Raw genomic sequence first — 26217 nt, forward strand, 5'->3', positions numbered from 1 at the left:
GACTAGGTGGGACTGGGCCAGTAAATCCCAATAGGCTCCTCACACCTGCCCCTTCCCTAAGATATATGGCCTACAACTCAGCACCAGGGTGACCAGGCAGCTCAGGATTCTCCTGGTTAGCACTGAAAGTCCCAGGCTCCAAGAGATTCCTCAGACATGGGCAAGCCGGACAAACTGGTCCCCCTACTCAGCATACACAAAAGCAAGGTCATCACTCCTCCCACTTGTCCCCACTGAACAGGGTCTTCTTTCTGGAACTCTAGTCTCTGCTAAGGCTAATGGAGAGGACCACAGTCAGTCCCTTCAACCTGTCTAGCTCCCTCAGACTGAGCTGGGGACTACCATAGGCCCACAGTAGGGTCAGAGGCCTAGAGTCTGCCCTAGGCCCTGTCTACGACCTGTTGGAGGCCTAGTCCTGCCCTAGGCCCTGTGAGATAAATAGCAGACAGAGCCCGAGAAAGGCCTAGTGGGATCCTGGGCCTTGATCCCAATCCAACTTTATCCTCAAGCTTGGGGGCACACCACTCTGGATGACCCCAGGTAGGGCAACCCTAGGGCTGGAGCCAGGCAGGGTCCGCCCGGGGCTCACTGAGGCTGCCTCTATCTGTCTGACTTCGAGGTGAGTCATTTCCTCCCTCAGCTGGTTATGAGGCTGGGAGGGGAAGGGAGGGGGCGGCATCTAAAAATAGCAGGGCCTCCACCGTGCAGACACCCAAAGAGCTTCTCCTTGGGCAAGGGAGGAGCCAGCTTGTCCTCGGAGCTGACGCCAGCCGTGGTCCCCAGCCGGTGGCTGCTTTAGGCCCAGGAGCAGGACGGCCCGAGATCCCCCGGGCTCCCCTTCCCAGGCTCAGCAGAGGGGGCTGAGGTGTGGAGGAGGCAGCCTGAAGGTGAGACCCAGGAGCAGTGCTGGGTGGGGGAGGAGCTTAAAGCAGACGGAGCCCGGGGAGGGGGGGAGGATGCGTGGTGTGTGATTCGGAGGGGGACTGGCAGAGGCAGCAGGGACTGCTCACCTCCCACATCATCTCCACGGAACCACCTTTGCTCCCCGCCCTACCCACACACAGGGACATACACAGGGACACGCAGACTTGGCCCCACGCTCAGCCGGCCTGTGAGTCATGTCCTTCTAATAGGACTCCATTTCCCTCATCACCAGCATAGACTGAGGACCTACTGCGTGCTGGAGTCACGCCCTGGAAGGCCAGGAGACGAGGCTCATGACTCGCCTTGAGGATGTCTTAAGAGGCCCCCCCGAGGCACGGGCAGGCCAACACCCAGGGCAGAAACACAAGAGCCAGGGAGACCCTGTGCGCTGGGACAATCTGCGGTCAGGGCGGCTCAGGGTTAAGTCCCGGCGCAGCCACTTTCGGGCCATGGGAGCTGAGACCAGTCACTAACGCTCTCCTTGCCCGGCCTCTCCTTGAGGGCCAGTGGGGTGAGCAGCCGCACTGAGTAACAGCAACGGCCGCTGTGGTGAACGCGCCGTATTTACCTTGTTCTCTGCTAGCCTCGCAGCAGCCTAATAAAGCAGGCATTACTGTCCCCATTTCACATGTGGAAAAGTGGAGGCCCAAAGACATTAAGTAACTTGCTCAACATCATACAGCTAGCTGATGGAAGAGACCGGATTTGGACCCAAATCTGAGGCAAACTCACGTGCATTATGGGGTGCAGGTGGGGGCCTGTTAAAGTCTGGACTTGGTTGAGGGTATGCTGATCTCTGACTCTTCTGGGAGGGCCCTTGGCCACCAGCCCCGGGTGACTAGCAGTGCCAAGCCTTTGACTGGGGGCTGGCCACTTTCCTTCTGTCTCACCTCCCTCACCCTGAGCCCCCGCCAGCCCCCAGGGTCCCTCGCAGAAACACAGAATGTGCTAAGCCCTCTCTCGGGGTCACCACCTCTAATCTTTCAACAGCCCAGTGAGGGAAATGGCACAACTCCCACTTGACAGAAAAGGCAGGCAGATCAAAGGGATCATGAATGTGCTGGTGGCCACAGAGCTAGAGAAAGCAGGTCCTGGACCAAACCCTGGCCCCCCAGGGCTCCTAAGCTGAGGCCCGTTTCCCACAGCCCAGCTATCTGGTGGGGTGGGTGGGAACCCTGTGCTCTCCCTGCCTGATCACACTTTCCCTGAAGCATCTTGCTCGATTACCCGCAAAACCCAAACCTTGCACCAGCCAGATGGGCCCTGGCTCTGGTAAGAGCCTCTTTCTGCTTCTCTGGGCTTCCCCTGGTCCCAGAAGACTGCAGAGAGGCAGCCTCTTATCCCTACAGTACGGATGGAGACACCAAGGCAGGAAGTGACGTCTGCCAATGAGTCAGGGGCCAGAGCCAGCAGCAGCTGAGGCCGGGAGGCCACAGGTGGGCTTCATGGCCTGGGTAATGCGCCTGGAGTGCCACACGTAGAAGAGTGGTCACCATATAGTAGGCACAAATATCAACAGATTTGTGTTGAATGAATGGATGAAGGTTGCAGGCCCTGGGTGGAGAGATGAGCGGTGATATTGCAGAAAGGATGAATATGATATAGAGGAAAAACAAACAAACAAACAAAAACCCATCCCAGAAGCCCAGTCTTGCCCCAGTCACAGACTCCGCCAGCCCAGCTGGGGCTTGTCCTCACAGCTCTCCCATCTATGAGCATCATCATGGCTATCCTTTACTGGGTGAGTCCTAATGACCATGGGGCTTAGCACCTTATAGCCACCATCTTATCTAATTCCTCCTTCAACCCAATGAGGTTGGTATGTACTATCATCATTCCCATTTGGCAGATGACTTATCTGGGGCTCAGAGAGGTTAAGCAAGTTCCCCCAGGACACACAGCTCAGCCCTTGTCCCAACAGGTATGGGACAACAAAGGCCAGGGCTGACTTAGAATAGCTCTCCACATCCAACGGGGAGAGGGCCCCTGTGTCTGCGGCTCCCGCGGCTCCCACGTGGGGCTGCCCAGGTGTGCCTGCGGGTCGGCGCCAGGAACTCGGGTGTCTGTCAGGTCAGTGCAAGCGTGGAGGGACAAGCTCAGAACAGAACGCCCATGTCCCGGGGACAATGAGCCACGGCGCCTGGGCGGCAGGGGGACTTGCGGCAAGCCTGCCCGGGCAGAGCGAGCCTCTGGCGCGGTGCCCTCCCCGGAAACCCAGGCCGGGGGAGGGGGTGAACGGCTGCGGGCGGCCCCGCCGGCGCCCTTCTCCCCAAGCTGGCCCAGCGCCTGCGGATGGGCCGCGCAGCACGTTGCCGGCGATTGCCCCATCCGGCCGCCGCGCGGGCCCGTCCCGCACGTTGTGCACAGAGCCCATCCCGGCCGCCCCGCCTCCCGCCCCGCCCCGGCCCCCGGCCCCCCCGCCCGGCCCCTTCCCCTGCGGTGGGGGCGGGTCCAGCCAGACAGGGTCCCCAGCGGCCCATTCACTCGGCGGCCGTCGCAGCCTCGTCCCAGACACCTTTGATGGCTGCCCTTTGCTCCGTCTGCTCTGAGGGGACAAATGAGGGAAATTGAGTAACCCAGCTCGGCAAGGCAGGAAACTCCTGGCCGCTTTGTTACTCACGATTTTACATCAACGTTTTGGGGGGGGAGGCGGGGGAAGGGGGGGGGACTCCTGGGAGAATTTCTGGAGTTAAGAAGACTGGGGACAAATGCAGCCCTCCGGGGCTGTGAGCACGCTCCAGGCTGGTCTTACTGGTCTCTGCCTCCCAAGCCAGGCACAGTGCTTGACACTCCTAGGTGCTCCTCAGATTCTTGTTAAAATGCATTTCCTGGGGGCGCCTGGGTGGCTCAGTTGTGAGGCTTCTGCCTTCGGCTCAGGTCATGATCCCGGGGTCCTGGGATGGAGTCCCTGCTCAGCGGGAAGCCCTCTCCCACTCCCCCTGCTTGTGTTCCCTCTCTTGCTGTCTCTCTCTCTGTCAAGTAAATAAATAAAATCTTAAATAAAATAAAATGCATTTCCTCACCGTCCTCCTGCTTTGAGTGGCTGTCAGGTGAGGGGAGGGGTTTAGGGCTGGAGCTGAAGCCTGACATTTGGGGCCAAGGTTCTGCCTTTAGCATGGGTTTGCTGTTTCACCTGGGCAAGCCCCTTGACCTCTCTGGGCTGCATTTCTTCCGGTGGAATCAGTAATAAGGTAACTTGCCTGGCCCTAAGACTCAGCACAGGCTTTGAATTCCTAGCAAGCAGGAGAAAGAAACTTCCATTTAAAGTAGAGACTTCCTCTTGAACATTCCTTCTCCTCCTACTCCTGCTGGAGGCGCAGTATTCTGTGTCTACTCTGAATGGCAGCAGTGAGTGGCTGTTTGTTGCCTGTCAGATCAAGTCCAAATTTCTTGACTTGGCACTTGAGGCTTTCTGACATTGAGTCTAAGGTACCAACTACACCCCTACACTGTACCCTTAGGGGGAATCTCAGACTCTCCCCCTCACACACCACTAATGTTAATACTACTATGCCCTTTCTCATGCTGTTCCCTCCCCCCAGAATGCTCTTCCCTGCACTCCTCAATGATTGGCTCCTGAAACACATCTCCACTATAAATGTTACCACCCTACCTACTTTCCCAAGTACCTGGTCTAGAGCAGGGGCCCTGTTATTCCCTCTCAGAGCTTCCTATTCCTTCCCTCCTCAGCTCTTACTGTCCCTTGGGATTAGAAATTTGTTTCTCCACTGGACTGAAAGGTCTATGAGGGAGAGATCGTGTCCATTTCTTCATCTCCATATACCCAGCACTTACCCCAGTAGCCTGGCACACAGTAAGAGCTTAATAAATGTTTGTGGAAAGGAAGAAAGGATGGATGGTTGATTAGCAAAAACACCGAGAATAGCCAAAATGCCCTCCAGTAGAAGGCCAGTGTTGTAAAATGATGCACAGCTGGACGGGGTACTAGGCAGCCTTAAGCAGGTACAGACCTCCATAGAAGAGTGTTCCTGATACTGTGAGAAATAAACTCTTTCTTTCTTTTTTTGGGGGGGGTTAGGGAGGGGCAGAGGGAGAGGGAGAGAGAGAATCTTAAGCAGGCTTCATGCCCAGCGCAAAGCCCGACGCCGGGCTCGATCTCACAACCTTAGCCGAAATCAAAAGTTGGATACATGGGGTGTCTGAGGGGCCAGTCAGTTGAGTGTCTGACCCTTGGTTGCAGCTCAGGTGGTGATCTCAGGGTCATGATCTCAGGGTTGTGAGATCAAGATCGGGCCCCATGTCAGGCCCTGCACTCAGCAGGGAGTCTGCTTGAGATTCTCTCCCCTCTCCCTCTGCCCCTCCCACCCATTCTCTCTCTCTCTCTCAACATAAATAAATAAATCTTAAAAAAAAAAAAAAAGAGTTGGACACTCAAATGACTAAGCCACCCAGGTGCCCCAGAAGAAAGTCCCTTTCTAATGAACAAGAAAAGGGGGGGGTGGATGGGGAGCATGTATCTAACGCCATAGAGATGTCTGTGAACATAAGTCAAGATGGTGTACGCCAGACCGAATACCTCTGAGGAGTAGGATACGGACATTATGACGGTTTAATACATCATGCATCTAAACCTTGCTTGGCCCTCATCTCGTCTGGAAGCCTTCTCTGCTCCTCCCTTGTGTTACAGGAGCGGCCTCGAGCAGGCAGCCCACCGCCGCAGGGCAAGGCCCGGCCTCCTTCCTCGGAGTCCAGCCCAGAGGCGATGAGTATGCAGGCAGCTGGACAGACGAGAAAGCAGAGCTGGTGAGGACGGTGACGGCGGGACTGACACCGGGCGGCCTACCTCCACCTGCCAGGTGACATCACTGCAGGTTGCCCTGGGCCATCAGGCAGAGCCAAACCGTGACAGGAAGCCTGGCCTTAGCGCGAGCGGGGCTCAGTCGGCTCCCTTCCTGATTCAGGACCCTTGGTCCCAGCTGTGGGAGGACACAGGGCACAGTCTCACTGCCCTCAGGGCGCCCAGAGTTGAGAAGTGTCAGACTCACTTGGCATGAACCAGAGGCCTCCTGCCCGCCCACTTGCCTGCCGTCTGTGCCCCAGTGGCTCCCAGTGGATCCGAGGCCACACGACTCAGCCCAACTGGGCCAGGAGGGAGGAAGGAAGAGCGGCAAAGGGCTCAGGGTCAGATGTCTGAGCTTCTATTCCCACGGGGGCCTCTCATTATGCTTGTCAGGAAGTAGAAAAGAGTACGGCCCTTTGCCTTCGTTTTCAGTTTCCCATCTCAACCGGCCTCTCTTCCCCTGCCTGCCTCAAAACCGTTTCCCTGTCTGGAAAATCCTGGGTTAGTGCAGGGATGTACACTCCATCTGGAGTCACTCAGTTTCCAGTAGTTTCAGGTCCACACCTACCAGCCGTGGGTCCCTGGACTACTGGCTTTGCCCCTCTGTGCCTCAGTTTCCCTAGTAAACCCATTAATGCATGGCGAGTGTTTATTTATTTAGAGATTTTATTTATTTATTTATTTATTTATTTAAGAGAGGGAAAGGGAGAGCACAGAGGGAGAGGGAGAAGCAGGCTTCCCACGGAGCAGGGAGCCCGATGCGGGGCTCGATCCCAGGACCCTGGGATCATGACCTGAGCCGAAGGCAGACGCTTAACTGACGGAGCCACCCAGGCGCCCCATAAAGAAACCTCAGCTGGACAGCAAATGTTTAGAAGTAGGCCCAAAACTCGTAAGTGTATCTGTTATCTGTATGAATTAGCTATTATCCATGTGGCTAGGAGAGTAACAGTACCTACTTCACTGAGCTATTGTGAGGGTTAAATTAGATAATGAGTGTCAAGTGCTTGGCTGTGTTAAGTGTTTACTTGTCTCACTAAAGACAGTAAGATGAGAGTACAGATCTCGGTCGCTGAGATGCCAGGGGATCAGTATGGCGGCCGCTGGGGGCTTCCTGGGAATAGAACGCTTGGCGCTCCGCGGCCCCCGCAGCCATGCTGGTTCAACAGTGTTACCAAGCTGGCTGTTGCTGAGCTGTCTGGTTCGTCAACTGCCTGCTCCTTCAAACCCATTTAAACCAGCTCCATCTGGTCTGGCTTTCCCAACATACCATCCTGGCCGCTGTCACAGGCCCAGAGTACTGGGCAAAGTGTCAGGCCTGCTGCAAAATACATTGGAACTTTATCTGACCCCTGGCTCCTGTCCCAACCAGAAATACATTGGCTGGAACTCGCAGCCAAGCTTGAGCAAGCCTGGAGGCTGGAGGAGAAAGGCAGCCAGGAATCATGGACCAGATATTCCAACCCCCCCCCCGCCTCCATCTTTGTTGGCCCCCTTTTTAGTTGCATCGTTCTATTGATGCCGTTCCTTACTATGAAACAGTTTTTGAAACCTAAGGCTGAAACCTGAGCTCTGGATTTTCTTCCCTCAGTGTTGATGTGCAGCCGTCCTTTTGGAGGCCAGGACAATCCTCTGTGCCACCATCTGGAACTCCCCAGAAAGGGCCCCACAGAAAGGCAGCAGGGGCAACCATGCCAGATTGGAACCTGGCCAGCTTTGGAGGCTGCAGAGCTCAGCCCCAGGGTCTCCTCCCCAGTCAAGGGTGAGCCTCCCTCCTGGTCCGCTCCCTGAGGCCACGCCCACAGGGAGGTCCCCGGCCAAACAGGTCTTCCTGCAGGTACTCCTCGAAAGGCCATTGTCTTGGAATAAAAGGAATTCCAGGAGTGACCCAACCCAAGTGCCTTTGAGCATTCAATAGAGCTAGCTTGTCAGTGAAAGAGGAAAAAAAAATGTTAGATGTGTTGCCCGGATAAAGTTTTGGACATTCGGTTACAAATTCGAGAGCTCCAAAATGTCTCATTACACAGGTAATATTGTCAAGACCTTAAGCCTCACAGATGGGGAATTCATTAGATTCAGAATTTTGGGAAAATTGGCCTGATCAATTTGAGTATGGACTGAATATGAGATCATATTATGGAACTATTGCTAGTTTTCTCAGATTAGAGAATCAAAATGTGATCATTTAGTAGAAACCACAATGAGATATCTGTTAGAATGGCAAAAATAAAAAACACAAGAAGCAACAGGTGTTGGTGAGGATGTGGAGAAAAAGGAACTCTCATGCACTGTGGGTGGGAAAGCAAACTGGTGCAGCCACTGTGGAAAACAGTATGAACATTCCTCAAGAAATTAAAAATAGAATTACCATATGATCCAGTAATTCCACTACTGGGTATTTACTCAAAGAATGGGAAAACACTAATTCAAAAAGATATATGCACCCCTATGTTTATTGAACAATTATTTACAATAGCCAAGATATGGAAGCAGACCCAGGGTACATCCATAGATAAATGGATAAATAAGATGTGGTATAGGGGTGCCTGGGGGGCTCAGTCAGTTAAGGGTCTGACTCTTGATTTTGGCTCTGGTCATGATCTTGGGGTCCTGGGATCAAGCCCTGCATCTGGCTCCGTGCTCAGCAGAGAGTCAGCTTGAGGATTTTCTCTCTCCCTCACCCTCTGCCCCTCCCCCTGCTCGCACGCTCTCTCTCTAATAAATAAATCTTAAAAAAAAAAAAGATGTGGTATATCTATATAATGGGATATTACTCAGCCATAAAAAAGAATGAAATCTTGCCATTTTCAACAACATGGATGGAGCTAGAGTGTATTATGCTAAGTGAAATAAATCAGAGAAAGACAAATACCATATGATTTCACTCATATGTGGAATTTTTGTTTTCATATGTGGAATTTAAGAAACAAAACAATCACAAGAAGAGACTAAAAAAAACAGACTCTTAAGTATAGAGAACAAACTGGTGGTCACCAGAGGGGAGGTCAGTGGGGGGGAGGGAGGGATGGGCAAAATAGGTGAAGGGGATTAAGAATACATTTATTGTGATGAGCACTGAATAATGTATAGAATTGTTGAATCACTATACTCTGTACCTGAGACTAATATAGCATGTTATATGTTAATATGTTAATTATACTGGAATTTCTTTTTTTTTTAAGATTTTATTTATTTATTTATTTGACAGAGAGAGAGACAGCGAGAGAGGGCACACAAGCAGGGGGAGTGGGAGAGGGAGAAGCAGGCTTCCCGCTGAGCAGGGAGCCCGATGCAGGGCTCGATCCCAGGACCCTGGGATCCTGACCTGAGCCGAGGGCAGACGCTTAACGACTGAGCCACGCAGGCACCCCTGGAATTTCTTAAATGAAATAAAATTACTAAAAAAAAAAATGTGATCTGGGAGGATGGGTTAGCCTGGTGATGGGTATTGAGGAGGGCACGTTCTGCATGGAGCACTGGGTGTTATGCACAAACAATGAATCATGGAACACTGTATCTAAAACTAATGATGTAATGTATGGGGATTAACATAACAATAAAAAAAAATTTAAAAAAAAAAAATGTGATCATCTAGGAGAAGAGCCTATCCCTAAGAAATTCATATTGAAGTATTTGGGGGTGAACTATCATGATGCCAGCAACTTCTTTTCAAATGGTTCACCAAAAAAATGGTACAGATAAAGCAAATATGTCAAAAAGTTAATAGTTGAATCTAGCCAGAGGGTATCTACGTGTTTATTGTGTCATTCTTGCAACCTTTAGTAAAACTTTAAGGGGAAACACAAATAAAATAGGCTTATTCACATGCAAAACAAGACAATACAGAATTCATCTTGCACTAGATGAATTTCACCTCTTCTCTGAGGATAGAAATAGTAGAAACAAGATGGCGTCCAAGATTGTGGAGCTGAGCCAACCAAAGAGAACCAACTATTTTTATTTATTTGTCAGAGAGAGAGAGAGAGCACACAATCAGAGGGAGAAGCAGGACTCAATCCCAGGACCTTGAGATCATGACCTGAGCTGAAGGCAGCCGCTTAACCAACTGAGCCACCCAGGCGCCCCAATAATCACAACATCTTTGTCAAGGAGGTATCATTAGTCCCATTTTATAAAAAGGGAAAATTGAGCCTCAAAGAGATTAAGTGTTCAGTTTTGGCAGCCCTGGGATTTGGAGGCAGGTCTTAACCACTGTGCACATTTTTTAGTTTCTCAAGGCCTGGGGAAAATAAAAAGCAAAAGGTGATTGATGAGATTAAAACTTAGCTTGTGTTTGTGCCAAATCAGCCAACTGCCCTAGAGCCCCCAGGGCACATGGGGTCACACCTCCAGCCCGGCTCTCTCACATAGACCCACGTTCAGGGGAGGAACTCGGAAGAGTCCAAGAATTCTAAATTCAAACTTGACTTTCCAGGTCATTGTGACAGTGTGTTTACGGAGGTAGAAAATACATTTGACTTGACAGCTTATTAGCTTGACTTGTACATGTTGAATATTTAGACATGTGGTGTATAGGTTTCCATTTGCGCTCTTGCCCTGTGCCCTGCTTACCATGGTTCTCCTACGGCCCCCCAGTGGTGGTCAAAGCGGGGAAGTCCCTTGGAGTGACAGAGAGAAGCCACAAGCTCTGAGCAGAGACCAGGCCAGAAGCTGCCCTCTAGCAATTTCACCTAATTTCATCAAGGGTCAGGAAGTTAGTTGCTACAGTGTGGGGAGAAGTCCAGATCTCCTACATGGCTCCACGTGATGCTCAACCCACCGCAGAACCCGCATCCCTGTAACGTGCATCCACCCGCTCAGCACAGATTCTCCTCAGTCTGCAAATCACATTTGTTTTCTACCCTTCTGCCTACACCTCCGTTTTCCAGAATAGGAAAGGCTGGAGTGGCTGTGCTGACCACGGAGAAGGAAAGACAGGGTTGAAGGGACAAGACTGAAAGGGTCCTGGTGAAAGTGACAGGGTGGAGGGGAGTACAGGGCGAGGGGCGTGGGGGTCCCTTAGGCTCTGGGGGGAAGTAGGGAGTGGGAGATGGGCAAGCCAGTGGGCTCAGCCCGCAGAGTGGTGGTGCTGGGAAGAGCCGCTGTGCCCGAGGGAGGCCGTGGTGGTGAGGGTCGGTGGAGGCTCGGGCGAGGCCCCCGGCTGAGGCAGAGATGGGCCAGCGCGGCCTCTGGGGTGGAGGGCAGCCCCACAAAGCCCAACTGGGACCACTGACTCTGGCTTGAGGATTGACCGAGGAGATGCAGGATGGTGGAAAACGGCTTAAAATGTCCAAGTTTGGCTGCTGCCCCATTCAGATCCCTTTCTTCCACAATGCCCTGCGGCTGTGACCCGGACTGATGGCAGCCCTCCCCCCAGCCCATCACAGCAGGCCTGTGGGCGTGGCCAGGCCATCGTGACCCCCCCCCCCATTTCACCAGCAAGGGCCTGAGAAGTGGACAGGTGGCATGCCTCCCTCAAGATCACGGCCAGGAAGGCGTGAACATGAGGTGAAGCTGACAGCTGGGCGTGGGAAAGGAAAACCAATGGCCAGATGCCAGAAAGGATGCGCCACTTGTCCTCACCACCGCCAGAGCTCCCACGGATGGTGCACTTATTGGATGCCTGCTCCCTCGCCTGACCCCAAGCCTTCGGAGAGAGCCCGAGGCGGTAATCACCCCCATTCTGCAGCTGAGGCATCTGATGCCCAGAGAGGCCAAGTCAATGGCCCAAAGTCACACAGTAGCAAGTGAAGAGGTTGACGGCCCAGGTCAGGGCACAGAGTGTGTGCTGGCCTGGTGCACGCCGGTGAGCCTCCACGGTTGAGTCCACGTGAGAAAACCCCACGGAGCCCACGTGTGTCGCGTGAGACGGAGGGCCCGCTTCCAAGCAGCAAGGAACAGCTGTGTTGGCAGGAGGGGGTGAGAAGGTGTGTGTGAGCACAGCTTTGACAGCGGCAAACAGTGCGTGGGAGTGTGTTGACAGCAGGGCGTGCGATGGCCGTGCCATGACCATGTGTGTTTCTGCTGGCAGAATGTTCTGGTCTGTGTTGATAAACAATTGTTTGGGCAGGCACGAGGCTGGAGCGGGGACAGAAGAGGAGCGCTGGGGGCGGGTGGAGGCGGGGCGGGGGGCAAGCCCAGGGTTGATGGTGGCCCGGGCCTGCAGTTTCCAGAACAAGGGGCAGCAGGCTGGCAGCAGCTGTTTTCCCCGCTGACCTCACTGGGTGCGAATGGCTGGGTGTGGATCCCTCTGCAAACCACCTGATGCCCATAAACACGACAACAGGAGCAGGGACACACTGTGAGGAAGATAGTGTTCTTCCTGAGCTGCTAGTCGCACAGATGGAGGTTTAATCAACAGCTGAAGCCAGTGCAAGCGCATCGTGATCGCCTGACCGAGTGGATTCCTCAAAAGTCAGCTTCTGGGAAGAGGCGGCACCCCTGAGAACAACCCTGCTCATGACTGTAATTGGAGCCCCCGAATCTCGCCCTCGCCTCCTGGCAGACACAGGTGCGAGTCTGCAAGGGCATCTCAACCTAGAAGTCACCACATGAGCGACTTTCGGGGGCGTGGGCCCCACCCCAGCTCTCCCCCACAGGCCCTCCCCTCAGAGTGCCCCCCAACCTGCTCCCTCTCCTCTAGCTGAGCTCTATGCTACACCCAAGACCCTGTGGATCCCGCACCTCCTCCTGGAAGCCTTCCAAGCCTGTTCCCCCCAGAACCCCAACTGTCCATGTTGCCAGGACCCCTCCCACCGGCCTCCCCACGTGGATGTAGCCAGAACATGTGCTCCGTGCAGGGTCCTGACGTGGGTGCAGTGAGAATTGTGAAGACTCAGTAATAGCTACCCTCAGGATCTTACGGCTCAGTTGGGGTGCACAGAGGGCCAATACAGAGGCTGAGTAAGGAATGTGGTGGGAGGGGCGCCTGGGGGGCTCAGTCAGTTAAGCGTCTGACTTCCGCTCAGGTCATGATCCCGGGGCCCTGGGATGGAGCCCTCTATCTATAGGCTCCCTGCTCAGTGGGGAGTCTGCTTCTCCCTCTCCCATCTGCCCCTCTGCCCTGCTCATGCTCTCTCTCTCTCTGTGCTATCAAGTAAATAAATTAAATCTTAAAAAAAAAAAGAAATGTGGTGGGAGATCAACAAGGAGAGGCATCACTCCTGAGTTGGAGGCCAGGGGACAGTTAGCACACGGGAGCAAGGGGGTGGCCCTGCCCAGCTCGTTTCAGCTCCTCAAGTTCAGGGATCTTTTGAAGCCAGCACGTGGTATCTGCTAAATCAATGCCTCTGGTCTCCTGATTGAAAGTCTCCCAAACGCCCTCTGAAACCCTTGTTTGGGACCTGGAGGCTCCCCGGCCCTCCCGCCCTCTGCCCTCCGTGGGGTTGGCAACAGGAAGCCTTGGTGCCGGCGGGGGAGGTTGGTGCTGCCGCCCCCTGTTCCGCCTGCTGCCGCCTTCCTGCCAACAGCCTGCCATTGGCCGTGGGTGCTTACCCAGTGCCCGACTTGCTGCTGTGGCCTGTCCCTTCTCGTCCGCCAGGGTTCACAGCTCCTGCTCACCCCACAGGCCAGGGCCAGGGGCAAACACCTTGGACCGAGGCTCCCGCTGGGTAAGCACAGACACATCCCCTGGGCAGGCCTGGCCTCTCCCCTTCTTTGGCTCAGACGGATCTCTTGCGGAAAGTTTGGCAAGGGGCGCCTGGGTGGCTCAGTCATTAAGCGTCTGCCTTCGGTTCAGGTCATGATCCCAGGGTCCTGGGATCGAGCCCCACATCGGGCTCCCTGCTCAGCGGGAAGCCTGCTTCTCCCTCTCCCACTCCCCCTGCTTGTGTTCCCTCTCTCGCTGTGTCTCTCTCTGTCAAATAAATAAAAATACAAAAATCTTAAAAAAAATAAAAAAAAGAAAGTTCGGCAAAACCACGGCCCTTGCTGCTCCTCATGAGGCCCCGCCAGAAGACAGACCCACTTGCCTTCAGACACTTAAATAGAATTCTTCCCAGCTGTCACATTTTAACAGGACCCACCTGACCACCCCACACAGTGGCTGACTGCCTCTGTGTTTCCATGTGAGCGATGTCCGAAGGACCCTCACCCCAAAACACCTCCCCCCGGCCCACTGAGGTGTCTGGAGTTGCGCTCTTAGCCCTAGCCTCAGGAGGCCTTATAAAAATCTGATTCATGGTTAAAGCACTATGTGGTTCCCCTGAAACTAACATAACACTGTATGTTAACTATACTGGAATGAAAATAAAGTAAATGATTTGCGTGCACTTAAAAATGGTTAAAATGATAAATTTTATGTTACGTGTATTTTACCATGAAAACAAAAATTTTGGAAGGATATGCACTGTTTTATGTCAAAATGTCAACAGCATTATTTTTCTAGATGATAGAAATTTGGGTAACTTCACTTTCGTTTTTATACTTTCCTATATTATTTGCTTTTTCTTGAGCAGTTGGGCCTATATTACAATTGGGCAATCGTAGTAAGCAATTGGGCATGTATTGGTAAGATAATGTCCTGTCTGCTTTGAGAAATAAACACTTCGACTTTCAAAAAAATATATAATTTGAAAAAATTATATATATATATAATTTGGCTCATGGGGAAGCAACACCTGAAATCAGGATATGTCTAACTTCCCAGATCAGGGAATTTTGAAAAGACTCCCCCAGGGAGGAATAAAGACATGCAGATTCCCTGGCCCAGGAGGAGCAGCCCCAGTGATTCTGAGGGCAGCCAGGTCTTGGAGACCCCCCCTAGGGGGTGGGTAGAGCTCCCCCCAGGGGGGGAAGGAAAAGGGGGCTCCTGCCTCCCTGGCCGGCTGTTGGCTGACCCCTCCCTCCTGGGGGCGGGGCCGAGACGTGGGTTTTCCCAGTTCTTTTCCATGGGGGCTACGGGGCGGGGTGCCCTTCCTTGTTTAACAGCTCCTTTGGGGAAATGACAGGGATGGCCACCTTGATGGAGGGCGCACCCAATCTTTGAGGCTGGACGAGGCCTGGAGAGGTCATTCAGTCCATTCCCCTGTCTCCAGGCAGCACTGGAATTATCCCAGCTGGCCAAGCCTTTATCTTGTTTTGAGGACTTCGGAAGCTGGGCATTCCACACCCTTCCTTGGTCAGCCATTCTCATGTCTAAACATTTCTAGCCAGGAAGTCCTTCCTCATGTCTATTCCAAACTTTCTATGCTAAGAGTTTCCATCCTGTGGCTTTTGTGGTTGCAGACAGGGAAATGGTCCTTGCTTCCCTGCCTCCATCCTAGGTCAGGAGCTGCTAGAGCCTTGAATCAGGACCGAAGTCCTCAGTCGAGGTGAACCCCAGGCAAGTCACTACTACTCTTTGAGCTTCAGTTTCCTCATCTGTCAAATGAGGCCGATGACATCCACAGTGCAGGAATTGAGGGTCAAATGAGACATGAGTGTGTGGACGAGGCATAAAACTCACCAGCAACGTTGAGGTGTAATTATCATTAATAAATAACAACCACCCATCCCTGCTGAACCACTGTGTGAAAATGGTTTCCAGGGGGGTGGCACACAAGACAATTTTAGCTGATACAAGAACAAGTATTTTATTTTATTATTTTTTTTAAGATTTTATTTATTTATTCGACAGAGAGAGAGCGAGCACAAGCAGGAGGAGCAGCAGAGGGAGAGGGAGAAGGAGGCTCCCCGCTGAGCAGGGAGCCCTGACATGGGCGCTCCATCCCAGGACCCTGGGATCATGGCCTGAGCCAAAGGCAGACGCTTAACCGACTGAGCCACCCAGGTGCCCCGAGAGCAAGTATTTTATTTATTTATTTATTTATTTATTTATTTTTATTATTAACATATAATGTATTATTTGTTTCAGGGGTACAGGTCTATGATTCATCAGTCTTACACAATGCACAGTGCTCACCAGAACACATACTCAAGTATTTTAAATTAAAATTTCATGTGTGTTAGAAAAAAAAAAAACTAGCACATCAAATCCAGGATTTTATAAGCATTATTGCTTAGAACAGGGGCATGTTAAGACAACAACAGCAACAAAACTTACCATTGTTTCACAGAAAAAATATCGAGTAAATGATACCCCAGGTAGCATGAGGCTAGGGCGGAAATTGTGAAGGTGCCTTGAGAAATGCCAGCTACGTGGAGCTGGCCACGGCAAACCAAGGAGGCTGGTTCTACAGAGTGGGCAAGAGAGGGTGAGTCAGGGGAAGGATGAGAAGTGAAGTCCCAGAGGACGGGGGTGGGGTGGAGTGGGTGACAACTGTTGAGCGTCCTGCCCCCAGATGCAGCCCTCTCTGGGTTCTGGAACAGTCTCCCCGCCCGGAGCTGGGCTGTTACCAGCCCCAGCAAGGCAGGTGGGCAGGCAGGACTGGGATTTCATGTCTGTCTTGCAGTCCCCGGGGCTCAGAGCCCCCTTTCATCCAGCTCTCCCCTGCCAGGGGGAATCAGACAACCCGAACCCCACCTTGAATGTCTCCTGCAACATCGCCCAGCTATGGTTTGTTAGCTTGTGCTGTGGGACTCACAACTTCCCAAACGGGTCCCCCTCCTCCACTCTCTACGTGGGATTGGGCAACGAGGCCTGGCAGGAAAGGTCATCTGAGACCCTCTGTGTGCCAGGCCCCTTGCTGGGCACCAGGACACAGAGTGAGTGAAAGAGACCCCTGCTCTCCAGGAGCTTACAGCAGCGCCAGGGAAACCCGCCTCCCATGGCCATCCCAGCTATGATGGAGCTGTGTCTGCTGCCACTCCAGCAGTGGGGGAACCCTCTGCCTGAGGGTCCTTGGCCTCCTGGGACTAGGCATCTTATTGGAAAAGGACATTACCCCTCTGTGCTCCAGGAAGAGGCTCCAGGTCCCTCATTTACCCTTTATGCCCAAACCCTGTAGTGAGCATTTTTTTTTCCAAATATTTTATTTATTAATCAGAGAGAAAGAGAGAGAGAGCACAAGCCAGGGGAGCGGCAGAGGAAGAGGGAGAAGCAGGCTTCCCGCTGAGCAAGGAGCCTGATGCGGGACTCGATCCCAGGACCCTGAGATCATGACCAGAGCCGAAGACAGACAACCGACTGAGCCACCCAGGCCTCCCCAGCAGTGAGCATTGTCATGCCTCCTCTTGAGCTGGAGTTTCTCAAGCCCTGGTGTCTGTACACGGGTTCTCTGGAGTCTGAGACATCTCTATGAGACTTAAGATGCCTATGTTTTCATTTTGGAATTATCTTTAAAAAATCAGTATAAACAGATTCTACATCATCTGGATGCTTGGCTTACAGCCAATTATGTGATCACAAAATTTTAGTGTCTACATTTGCACTAATGTTTATGGAAAGCAGTCAACTTGAGTTTTGTTTTGTTTTTTTTAAGATTTTATTTATTTGAGAGAGTGAGAGAGAGAGCAGCAGAGGGAGAGGGAGAAGCAGGCTCCCGGCTGAGCAGGGAGCCCAATGTGGGACTCAATCCCAGGACCCCAGGATCATGACCTGAGCTGAAGGCAGACGCTTAACCAAGTGAGCCACCCAGGCGCCCCTTGAGTTTTGTTTTTTATTTTTAATTTAAGTAGACGCTACATATGGAAAAATACACAAACCTTAAGTATATAGATGGATGAATTTTCACAAAGAGAACACATCTGTGAAACCCAACAGGAAACATAATATTATTACTGCTTCCCTGGAGACCCTCCTCAAGAACTCCTACACCCCTCAGTGATAACCACTATTCTTCATATCATAGATGGGTTTTTCCCATTTTTGAACTTGATATATAACTGGGCCATATAGAATGACTCTTTGGTCCCTGGCTTCTTTCTCTCAACATAATGCCCATGAGAGTCATCCATGCTGTTGGCATGTTAGCTTCTCATCCAGTGCTTCTTAAAGTCGGATCCTCACAAGTCATTCTTAGGGTTCCATTAATCTACCAGCTAGAGGAAAGCAAATGTGGGGTGCCTGGTGGTTCAGAAAGGGGTTGAAAGCATCCCACTGCAGGGCACACAGTCCTGCCCTGGGCCTTCACTCTACAACCTAGAGCCTGCCACAGCCCCACTCCTGACTCCCAGACTGCAGCTTCCCAGTGCACCCTGCTCGTCCAGGCCTCTAGGTCTTTGCAAATGCTGCTCCCTCTGCCTGGGATGCCCTCCCCTTGTGTGTCTGCCTAGCAAAGTCTTGTGTTGTTTGTGTCACCGGAAAGACTGCCTCCCTGCGAGGTCTCCCCTGGCTCCCCTGGGCAGACTCAGGCACCCCTTTTGTTGTGCTTTATCCATGTTACTCCTGCAGCATTTATCATATCGTGTGGTCACTGCAGGTCTTTCTCCCCACTGGACTGTGGGCTTTGAGACCTGGAGTGTGGGGCGACACTGGATTCCCTCCCAGAGTGACCGACTTGGGAGTCTTGCTGCACCCCCAACTCCCAGGGCCATCAGAGGCAGGAGCAAGATTCTCTGTCCTGGCTCACCTACCTCATTAAACATGGGGTTCGGTTGGCTCCCAATCCCTGCATCATCAGCAAGGGTGGACAGCTTCAGAACGATGGCATGGGAGTCCTTGGCCAAGCCACCACACCAAGGAATTAAAGGCCTGGACAGCCCTGCTTGGGCCAATGCCAGGCCCTAGGGCCCAAGGGTGAGATACTTTACCAGACAGGCATCAGTTTCCTCATCTGTGAAATGGGAAAAATGAACCTGGTCACCTTCCTCTTTCCTGGGAAGAGTATGAAGTTAATGAATGCCCAAGACCGGATGTGACTATACCTAAGACCTAGTGCAAGCTGCCTGGAGGCAAGGGAATGGCCTAGGTGACCCTAGGTTCTCTCCTCCTGCCCGGGACTGAAGGACAGTGCGAGACCCACAATTCAGCTGTAGCTGCTCATCTTGGTCCCCCACCCTTCCCTGGGTGGGTCTTGGCTTGGAAGCCCTAATCTGCTTGCTAAGCACCAACCCCATTTATTCCAACCTAAATTTGTCCAGCCCTGTGCCTTGCCCCTGCAAGGGCTGTGTCCAGTCCATTGCAGGAAATTGGGTTTCTTTGTCCCTTCTCACAGAACTCCATTCATACTGGCCCTCCTCTAGGCAGCCTTCTCTTCTTATCCCTGGGCACGGTGGGCTCATCTACACTCCCGGCATTTGTGAAGGGTTCGTGTCCTGGCTGTCCCCCAACTTCCGACCCCCACTCTATCCTGAAGTAGAACTGGGACCATAGAATGTGGTTCTTGGAAAAGCGGGCTCCACCCAGTGGGGAAGATGGATGCAGCGCCCTGTTGCCATGGCAACCAAAAAGCACCCCCGTGAGCCTCTTCATTGGCCACTGTGCTCGAGATCCCGCCTCCACCACCAGAAGGGACCAACTGGAGGCCAGCTGATGGGACCATGTTGGAGGATTAGTGGGGGTGACACGTCTCGCTTCCTATTCTGCCCGCGGGGAAACCCACCGGCGCTTGATCCCACTTCTCGTGGCCATCGTGGCTTCGATGGAGCTGTGTCCCGAGAGTCGGGGTGGGAGGTAGGGGGAGGTGGGGAGCCTCTCGCAGGAGGTTTCCTCGGGCGGGGCTGGGGAGCCGCAGAGCTGGGTTGTTGGACTGGGGAGGAAGCCGTTTTTCTTCCCAGCAATTCAGGTCGCCAGAGGCCTCGGGTGAGCTCAATTCCCAGGCGCGAGAAGGCTCTGGCCGGCTTGGTGGTTGCCTGGGGAAAAGTGGGAGGTGCGGTCCCACCCCCGCCCCAGGCATCCTGGCCTGCCCGGAAGGAAGGGTCGTGCCAAGCTCGGAGACTTGCATGGTTTCCTTTAGCGAAACTGCGTCAGACTCCGTCTGGGGGTAAACCGCCACTAACTGGTGACAGAGCCTTGATTACAACAGATCAGAAAGGGGAAACCGAGTCTTTCCCGCCTTCTCCGCCTTCTCCGGAAATTCCCTTTTCAGGAGAAAACAGATTAAAGAAGATAGAGCCCGCCTTCACGAGAAGGAGGGAGTGTTTGTAACTACTTTTGCTCTCTCAAAACCGCCTAAAATTACCTCTGGAAGCCTCCGCTTAACAATAACAGAACCATTTAACCAAGCCTGATTGGGGTTGAGACCCGGCAAAGAGCCACCTGATGGGACAGCACTAACGTGCTCTAGCCGGAATGGGCACTGGATGTAGCGTTAGGCGGGACCCAATCTCTGAGCCAGACATTCCTCATCTGTAAAACGGGCTGGATTAGAGTGAGGATTCGGAAAAATAATCATGACACCCACTAGAACCTTTCTTGGTCAAACACACACCCCAACACAAAAACACCAGAGTTTCCAAGGACCACACACTCAGGGAGAAGCTTTTGCCCAGATGCCCTTGCAGGTCACTCCCAGGGGCCAGGGTCAAAATCAGTAACAAACACTTCTGGAGCATGTAAAAATTGATGGGTTTTGAGTGCCTAACAATAGTCAGGCTCTATGTTAAGTGTTGAACCCTGATCAACCCTTTTAATCATCCCAGAACAACCCTTCTTCTCTCCTGAAAAATACTGTGGACTGTTATCCCCATTTTGTAGAGGAGCAAACTGAAGTTTGTAGAGAAGTTAAGAAAATTCACCATGGGGGCGCCTGGGTGGCTCAGTTGGTTAAGCATCTGCCTTTGGCTCAGGTCATGATCCTGGAATCCCCGGATTGAGCACCACGTCAGGCTTCCTGCTGAGCAGGGAGTCTGCTTCTCCCTCTGCCCCTCACCCTGCTCATGCTCTCTCTCTCTCAAATAAATAAATAAAATCTTTATTTAAAAAAAAGGAAAGAAAGTTCACCATGTGAATTTCAGACTCTTTCTGATGCAAATGACAGAAAACCTGACTCAAACTGGTTTATGCTAAAAAGGGAATTTGCTGGCTCAGGAAACTGAAAAATCCAGGCATGACTTGATCTGGAGACTCCAAAATGTCATAAAGACTGAATCTCTCCACTCTGCCTTCACCATCTTGGCGCCACGTTTGGGGTCCATGAGTGGTCTTCTACGAGCAGCTCCAGGTTCATATCATCCCGAGTCCTAGTTCTGTATAAAAGAGGGTCTTGGTAATTGCAACACGAGTCCCAGGATTTACTCTAATCACACATGGCAGACGCCGGTTAGGGGGTCATGTGACCACACTTACATAAGACACTGCTGGGGAAGAATCTGCACTGATTGGCGGCCTGGTCACATGCAGCCTCGTGGGTACCAAGGGGCTGAAAGGGAAGGAGGGAGGAATGTTTCTCCCAAGGAGGAACAGAAAAGATGGGGAATGGGTGCTAGCGGCTAATTTGACCTGTGTCTTCCACACTGAGGTCATAAGGTGACACGGTTGAGAAGAGTTGGGGCGGGGACTGAGCCCTGGCCATCAGACTCCAGAACCCACAACCCTAACTCCTCTACACCTTCCACTCTGCATGCCAGCCTGCTACTAAGCACCTAGTAGAGAAAATGTGGATGTGGAAGGTGAGGCCCTTGCCCTGGGAGAGAGCCCAGGCCTCCTTCATTGGTCCCAGGTCACTCCTTATCACATCTGGTACCCATCACCACCTCCCACCCTGGCTGCTATCCCTGGAGGGTCCTGGGAGCCTCTCTGATAGCTGGGCCTGGGCTATTGCCTGCCATGCTATGGAAGGCCTTCCACGTCAGCTCGAGTTATGCACTGTCCCGGGGTCTAGTTGCTTCCCGTTTCTCCAAGCAGAGGGGAGATTCTTTGGGGACTAGGACTATGTTCTCCCTTCTCCTGTATGTGGTCCCTCTCTGGGACCAGGCAGAATTTGTGCAGTAGGCAGCAACGGTGATTTTGAGAGGCCCTAAGAAGGCCCTTTTCTACCCCTTTTGCACCTCCTTTACCGTAAAAAAATTCCATCATTAGACAGGATTTCACTCCTTCAATTACCCTTAAGATTCAAATTCCCCTGAGAGAGGCAGTATAGTAGGGCTTAACATTCATTCACACTGTAGTGAGAAGTAGCTCATAGAATCTTTCCTGAGGGCAAGCTTTTTCATCTTGGCCACCATTGATTGAGTGCCTACTATGTGCTTTCCACTGATTCGAGAGCATCTCATGCATTAGCTCATTTAATCCTCACAACTCTGTGAAGTGGATACTAGTGACCCCATTTTACAGATGAGGAAACTGAGGCCCAGAGAGGTTAATGATCACGCCCAAGGTCTGCAAGCAGTGGAACAGGGATTTGAAACATGAAGTCTGGTTCCAAAACCTACACTCTCCATTACTCCACTGAGATAATCCCTAACACTTTTCAGTGTTCTGAGATCAGTTCTTCTCCCTGAGAACAGTTCTGAGATCAGTTCTTCACACAGCACCCAGTGAGAGGAGCCTTGGGTCAGCTCCCTGGTGTCCTGGGAACAGAGGGAGAGTGTAGGGGGCATGGAAGCTGGGAGCTGCCAGAACAAACCTGCTCCTTCTTCCCTTCTTCTTCTTCTCCCTCCCCCCTCCTTCTTTTCCTTCTCTTTCTCCCCTCCTTCCTCCCACTCATCCATGTAGCCGCCCACACACCTACTAGGGGTGAGGGCTACAGGTAAGCAATGACCAAAACAAGTGTCCCTTGTGCTCTCACAGGGTTGATAGTCTAAAAAACAAACAAACAGGGGCACCTGGTTGGCTCAGTTGGTGGAGCATGTGACTCTTGATCTCGGGGTCGTGAGTTCGAGCCCCACGTTGGGTGTAGAGAGTACTAAAAATCAATCAACCAATCAATCAATCAATAAAACAAAGAACACTTGCTATTTCTTGAGTGTTTATGGTGAGCAGGGCTCTGAGCTAGGTGCTGAAAACATGCATCATCCCCAGAGCCCACTTTCTCAGGTGGGAGACTGGCACTTAGGAAGAGCTACAGGCATTATCTCATTTAATGACTCCAGACTGACTCCAGAGTCCCAGCATCGCACCACTAGACTGGACTGTCCCCCTCTTGGGGTGTAGTGAGGATCCAGTGGATACTTAGAGTGAGGAGTGCACACACACACACACACACACAACCCTGGCTCTGTGACTCCAACAGCCAGCACCAGAGGCAGCCATTTCTGCTGTCTCCAGCACCCCCCTTCCCACCAGGGGCCAGGCCCCACCCCAAACATGAGTGGAGTGGGGAAAGGCCATCTCCCAAGGAAATGATAGGCTGGCACCCCAAGACCTCTGAATGGAAACCCGCAGGGAAATTGAATGAGCCTGATCTAACTAGAGGTTCTGGAAGGAGACCTCACCCGCTCTCCCTGGGCAGCCTTTCAGCGTGAAGTCCTGGTGCCTTGGTTTCCTCTCCTATAAATTGGTTTGCTCACAGGCTGTGTCTGAAGCATCACCCACCAGAAGCTTCCTTGATCCAGCTGGTTGGGGAAGCTCCTTGCTTTCTGACTGGGTCCTTCCAGGTTCTTCATAGGGATTGTATTTCCCGTTTTACAGGTACGGAAACGAGGCTCCGAGAGGCTGACCCACAGCCACCTAATGAGTGTTAGAAATGCAATGAGAACCCACCCAGGTTTTTCATCTGTTGCTGCAACAAGAGTCTACTAAGCACTCAACTGAGTGCTGGCGCCTGAGCTATGTCCGGGAGATACAGCCGTGAGCAAGGGAGGCTTGTCCTACCTCCCGGAGAGTCCATTTCAGTAGGGCTGGCAGACGAGAGGAAATATTGGAAATGTCGGCAGGACAGGGTGACAAGAGCTAAGAGGCTTTTGGCAGGGCAAAGGACCTGGGGCCATCTCAGCTCCCACATTTGGGAGGACCCAGTAGAGCAAAAGTTTGGGGGGCTGGGGAGCTGAAGTGGGAAAGGTTGGGGTCTAGGATCAGTAGTCTTGGCTCAAGTAGGGTGTTAACTGGGAGGAGGAGTTGGAGCTGCCCCACCCCCAAATACCCAGACTCCTCTCAGGCCTTGTACTGCCTGCCTGGAGTTTCCACCCCAACGGTTTCCTTGTCTGGGGTGGTTTCCAGCCCCACCTGCTTTCCTGGAGTCCAGTTCATCTAACACTCCTGCCAGGCATGTACCTGGTGCCTAGTGTCACTCTGAGTAATTCCAGAAACCCAGGTGCCCTCACCTGCTCCTGATTCAGTTTGACTCACCCTCCTCAGTTCTGGAAGTTGGCTCTTGGCTGTTCTTACCTCATGCTTGGGCATCTGGGGCTCGTGGGAGCAGCAGATCCTCCTTCCCACTCTTGAGGGTTAAACTGGTTGGTGTCATGCAGGGGAAGTAGAGGAGCCCTGAAGAGGGAAACCTCATCCACCCAGGATTAACTTCCTCCCCCTACAGCCCACTTCACACGTCTCCTTTCCAGCGATCACCAATGTTCTTCCTGTTCTTTTTTTTTTTTTTAAGATTTTTATTTATTCATTTGACAGAGAGAGACAGTGAGAGAGGGAACACAGCAGGGGGAGTGGGAGAGGGAGAAGGAGGCTTCCTGCCGAGCAAGGAGCCCGATGTGAGGCTCGATCCCAGGACCCTGGGATCATGACCCGAGCCAAAGGCAGACGCCTAAGCGACTGAGCCACCCAGGTGCCCCTCTTTTTTTTTTTTGTTTAAAGATTTTATTTATTAATTTGACAGAGAGAGAGAGACAGTGAGAGAGGGAACACAAGCAGGGGGAGTGAGAGAGGGAGAAGCAGGCTTCCCGCCAAGCAGGGAGCCCGATGCGGGACTGGATCCCAGGACCCCGGGATCATGACCTGAGCTGAAGGCAGACGCTTAACTGACTGAGTCACCCAAGCACCCCTGTTCTTCCTGTTCTTAACAGGAAAAGGACATTATCTAGGAAGAATAGCTAATATTTGATTGTTTACTAGAAGCTGGGTACTTCTCACAACATTCCATTATTGGTTATTATTTTCCTGATGAAAAAAACTGAAGCTCAGAGAGGGGACCCGTCTTGTCTCAAGTCACACAGCAAGGAATTGGCTGAAATGGGATTGGAACCCAGGTATACTAGACTTCCAAGTGGTTTCACCAGGGACACACATACCTGACCCCCACTCCAGCTGCCCACAGGTGGGAGAAGGAAGTTAGGGCTCATTCCACCCACCAAGCTTGAGCCTGCTCAGATCCAACCTCATGCACCTCCAGGATCCTTTTGTGGTGGCGCTGGGGGGATAGAAACTCTGAGAGGAGCCACCATTTGCTCAACCCAGGGATCTGAGGGCCATTACTTCCCCCATGGGAAGAAGCCCAGACCTATAGAACTCCCATAGGAGGTGCTCCCCAAATGAATGGGCCAGGTCTGTGCTGCTTGGTGGGAGTCATGGCCAGTCATCCCTCCTCATTTTAGATGGGCCTAGGCGTGCCACGGCAGCCTACCCCCTCCTTCCCTCCCACAGCTTGTCCCCAGTTGGCATCCCTCCCACTGGACCTCCCCTCCCCATCCTACCTTCACACCAGATAAAGCTGTATAGCCCAGAGCTGTGCTAACCAGTACAGTGGCCACTAGCCCCTTGTGGTTGTCGAGCACTTGAAATGGGACTAGCGCTGCTGAGGAACTGAATTTTAAATTGTATTTAATTTTAATCAAGTTACATTTACATTTTAAACTTGATAATGTAGTTGGGACGCCTGGCTGGCTCAGTTGGTAGAGCGTGCGACTCGATTCTCAGGGTTGTAAATTTGAGCCCCACAATGGGTATAGAGATTGCTTAAAAATAAAATCTTATAAAAAAATAGATAATGTAGTTATTGGAAAACATTTAAGTATGTGTGGAACACCTTGGGTATGTGAATCTACTTATGCAACCGCAAATTTTATGAAATCTAAACACAGATCATTTTCTGATGAAAATTTAGCAAGTAGTAGAAGTATAAACCAAACACTAGGTTTTGAACGCTTAGTAATAGAAAATGTAAAAATATCTCATTAATATTTTTTTACATTGATTACATGTTGAAAGGCTATTTTTTGTATGTCATATTAAATAAAATATATTATTAAGATTGATTTTACCTGCTTATCTTTTTAATGTAGCTAGTAGAAAGTTTTTTGATTAGTTATGTGGTTCATATTCTATTTCTATCAGACGGTGCTAGGCTGGAGGTTAAAATGTGTGGGTTCAAATCCTGACTGTGTGTGTCCTTGAGCAACTTAACCAGACTCTCTGGGCCTCAGTTCCTCATATCAGGCGGGGATAATAGTAGCAGAGTTGTTCAGAGGAATAAAGGAGATAATGTTTGTAAAGCACTTAGCCCACTGCCTGGCATACAGTGGGGGGTGGGGAGACATTGTAGACTTCCCTTTTATCCTAACACTCCAAGTGCAGTTCAATGAAACTCAGCAATATTTATGGAGGGCCTGCTAGGCGCCAGGCCTTGGGGCTCCCCCCGAGAGCAAGCCCTGGAACCCCGGCGTCCAGGAGGGAGGCTGCTCCTGGAAGAAGCGGGTGAGGGCAGGTGGTGTAAGTGCGGGAGCAAACGCCCCACGGAGCCGCGCTGGGGGGGCTCCAGCTGCTTCTGCAGGAGTGGCCCGGGAAGGCTTCCCTGGGGAGCGGGCGACGTCGGAGCTAAAGCTGAGTGCCGAGGAGAGGCTGAGGG

General features: G+C 52.1%; 2 long non-coding RNA genes across 2 annotated transcripts; one reads left to right on the top strand and one right to left on the bottom strand.

The window, feature by feature from the left end:
- The first annotated feature begins 684 nt into the window (after positions 1-684).
- On the top strand, positions 685-16980 carry LOC118530440 (uncharacterized). Its single transcript, XR_013449741.1, has 4 exons — positions 685-887; positions 5573-6617; positions 15342-15509; positions 16655-16980. It is a non-coding gene; the product is annotated as an uncharacterized LOC118530440 (long non-coding RNA).
- LOC118530442 (uncharacterized) lies at positions 5477-13318 on the bottom strand. The gene is made up of 2 exons (XR_004914655.1): positions 13220-13318; positions 5477-5663 (listed from the first exon to the last, which is right to left on the bottom strand). It is a non-coding gene; the product is annotated as an uncharacterized LOC118530442 (long non-coding RNA).
- Positions 16981-26217: the final 9237 nt, after the last annotated feature.

Source organism: Halichoerus grypus, chromosome 7 (genome assembly GCF_964656455.1).
Source record: "Halichoerus grypus chromosome 7, mHalGry1.hap1.1, whole genome shotgun sequence".
NCBI lineage: Eukaryota > Metazoa > Chordata > Mammalia > Carnivora > Phocidae > Halichoerus > Halichoerus grypus.